The sequence below is a fragment of the Vulpes lagopus genome, chromosome 3, assembly GCF_018345385.1.
Source record: "Vulpes lagopus strain Blue_001 chromosome 3, ASM1834538v1, whole genome shotgun sequence".
NCBI lineage: Eukaryota > Metazoa > Chordata > Mammalia > Carnivora > Canidae > Vulpes > Vulpes lagopus.
The window spans coordinates 71,362,883-71,366,620 of NC_054826.1; the positions used below are offsets into that span (position 1 = coordinate 71,362,883).

The following is a 3,738-nucleotide window of genomic DNA, read 5'->3' on the forward strand; positions in this document are numbered from 1 at the left end:
CACAGTTGTAATTTTACATTTACTTATGGAATTGTTTGATTCATTTCTATCTTCCTCATTCCAGTGTAAATTTCAGAAACTCACAGTCCATTCTTATCTACTAATTTTATATCCAATGTCTAAAACAGTCACCAGTAAAAGATTAATTTAATCTTAGAAAATTAATTTTCTAATTAATTCACATTTGACCTACAAATGCATTTTGTGTACAAGAGGATTAAAAATAACAATTGAACTCCATTCTGTAAAAGGAAAATTGAATAATCACTTTTAGATATTGTTGGTGGGAATGAAACTTAGTGTATTTCTAGAAATCACACTGAAACACAATTCTGAAGAATATTCATAAAATTTGTGCTAGTAATTTTATCTCACATGTTATAATTTTTAGAATAGAAAAAGATGGTACAATTGTCTAATTATTTGAAGAAAAATAAGAATGAAAATATCCAAAGGAAATATTCAGAAATACTGACAAAGTTATGAATGCACTTATACACATATTCACACACAAATAATAAAACATTATTGATATTCAACATATGTTGAACAAATAATTTCAACATTATAGTGATGACAGTAATGGAAACACTCTGAAGTTTTTATTGTTATTGTTTTGTTGTTAATAATTTTAGATTCTAGTATAGTTAACATAAAACTTTATGTTAGTTTCAAGTGTAAAATGTAGAGATTCAATAGTTCTATATATACATCACCCAGTTTATTTCACTTAGCATTATATTGTCTAGCTTCAACCATGTTTTGCAAATGGCAAGATCTCATTCTTTTTTGTGAATAATAGTCCATTGTATATATATACCACTTCCTTATCCATTCATCTATCAAAAAACATGTGGGCTGCTTCCATAATTGGGCTATTGTAAATAATGCTGCTATAAACACAGGAATGTACAAACCCTTTGTAATTAACAGTTTTGGGTTTTTAAGGGGTAAATACCTAGTAGTATGATTCCTGGATCATACAGTAGTTCTATTTTTAACTTTGTGAGGAACATCTATATTGTCTTCCACAGTGGCTGCTCCAGTTTGCATTCCCATCAACACTGAACAAGAGTTTCTTTTTCTTCACATCCTTTCCAATATTTGTTGCTTCTTGTGTTTTTTATTTTAGCTATTTTGACAGATGTAATATCTCATTGGAACTTTGATTTTCAGTTCCTTGATGATGAGTGATGTTGAACATCTTTTCATGTCTTTCTTAGCCATCTGTATTTCTTCTTTGGAGATATGTTAGTTCATGTTTTCCAATCATTTTTAAAAAGATTTTATTTATTCATTTTAGGGGAGAGGGAGAGGGTGATAAGAGAGAGTGAGAGAGAACTCAAGCAGAAAGAGAGGCAGAGGGGGGAGAGAGAGAGAGAGAATCCAAAGAAAACTCTGAGCTAAGCATGGAACCCAACTTGGAGCTCCATATGATGACCTTGGGATCATGACACTGAGCTGAAACCAAGAGTCAGACACTTAACTGCCTGAACTAACCAGGCACCACCCACAGTGCCCATTTTTTTTAAAATTTTTATTTATTTATGATAGTCACAGAAAGAGAGAGAGAGAGAGAGAGAGAGGCAGCGACACAGGCAGAGGGAGAAGCAGGCTCCATGCACCGGGAGCCCGACGTGGGACTTGATCCCGGGTCTCCAGAATCATGCCCTGGGCCAAAGGCAGGCGCCAAACCGCTGCGCCACCCAGGGATCCCCACAGTGCCCATTTTTAATTGGATTGTTTGGTTGGGGTGTTGAGTTATATCAATTCTTATATCTTTTTGATACTAACCTTTTATCTGATATGTCATTTGCAAATATCTTCTCCCTTTCCGTAGGTTGCCTTTTAGTTTTGTTGATAGTTTCCTTTTTTGAACATAAGCTTTTTTATTTTGATGTAGTCCCCATAGCTTATTTTTGCTTTTATTTCTCTTGACTCAGGATACATGTCTAGAAAAATATTACTATGGCCGATGTCAGAGAGATTACTGCCTGTGCTCTCTTCTAGGATTTTTATGGTTTCAGGTCTTATGTTTAGGTCTTTGATCTATTTTGAGTTTATTGTTGTGTATGGTCTAAGAAAGTGTCCAGTTTCATTCTTTTGCATGTTGCTGCCCAGTTTGTCTAACGTTATTTGTTGAAGTGACTGTCTATTTCCCATTGGATATTCTTCCTGCTTTGTGAAAGATTATTTGACCACATAATTGTAGGTTTATTTCCGGGTTTTTTCTTCCGTTGTATTGATCTATGAGTCTATTTCCGCATCAGAACCATATTGTTTTGAGTACTACAGCTTTGTAATAAAACTCAAAGTCTGGAATTGTGATACCCCTAGCTTTTTATTTCTCAAAATTGCTTTGGCTAGGGGTCGGCGGGGTCGGCGCCCTCCTCCCTGCAGACCATGTTTGCCAAAGGCAAAGGCTCGGGGGTGCCCTCGGACAGCAAAAGCCTTTCACGATTGCAGTGCAGCAGCTGCCCCGAGCCCTGTGCTTGGCGACATTCCCCCCAACGATGGGATGCCGGGAGGCCCCATCCCGCCGGGGTTCTTTCAGGGTCCTCCGGGGTCACAGCCCTGGCCGCACGCGCAGCCTCCACCTCACAACCCCAGCAGCCTGATGGGGCCCCACCCTGATGGTGCCTTTTATGTCACCGCAATAGGCAGGCGGCCCCAGGCCCCCATCAGAATGGGAAACCAGCCTCGGGGAGGAGTTCCTGGGACCCAGCAGTTGCTGCCCAATTCTATGGATCCCACCCGACAACAAGGGCACCCCAACATGGGAGGATCGATGAGAGAATGAGCCCTCCCCGAGGCATGGGGCCCATGGGGCCTGGCCCACAGAATTATGGCAGCGGCATGAGACTACCACCCAACTCCCTCCCCCGCCATGCCCAGGGGTGACATGGGCCTGGGAGCTGGCAGGCCCTGGCCAAATCCCAACAGTGCTAACTCAACTCCATACTCCTCCTCATCACCTGGTACCTACTTGGGACCTCCTGGTGGTGGTGGCCCCCCAGGAACACCCATCATGCCTAGTCCTGCAGATTCAACAAATTCCAGTGACAACATCTACACAATGATTAATCCGGTGCCACCTGGAGGCAGCCGGTCCAACTTCCCCATGGGTCCAGGCTCGCACGGCCAGATGGGAGGCATGGGGGGCATGGAGCCACACCACATGAACAGATCGTTAGGGTCAGGTGACATAGATGGACTTCCAAAAAATTCTTCTAACAACGTAAATGGCATCAGCAATCCTCCAGGCACCCCTTGAGATGATGGCGATCTAGGAGAGAACTTCCTCCACTCCTTCCAGAATGACAATTTTTCTCCAAGGATGAGGATGAGCGTGTGATCCCCTCCTCTTCTCTGAGACGCTGAGAGAGCCGGCATTGCAGGCAGGAAGATGCCAGAAATTATGCAAGACGAAGTGAGGTGTCATTACCCAGGAGCTGGGGGAGGGGCATCTCCTGCTCCCCCTCAGCCCCAACCCCCTCCTCCAGCCCCCCCATCCGTCCCAATTTTTGTTTCATGCAATAAAAAGGCCGAACTTTTTATTCTATAAAACATGAAGGACAAAACTCAAAATAAAAATATATTTCAAGTCCAAAAAAAAAAATTGCTTTGGCTACTCAGAATCTTTAGTAGTTCCCTATAAATTTGAAGGTTGTTTGTTCTAGTTCTGTGAAAAATGCTGGTGGTATTTTGATTGGGATTGCATTAAACATATAGATTGCT

The 3,738-nt window shown here is 41.7% G+C and overlaps 1 pseudogene; it reads left to right on the forward strand.

Annotated features, from left to right (window-relative positions):
• The first annotated feature begins 2,448 nt into the window (after positions 1-2,448).
• On the forward strand, positions 2,449-3,513 carry LOC121487882 (annotated as a pseudogene).
• The last annotated feature ends 225 nt before the right edge of the window (positions 3,514-3,738 follow it).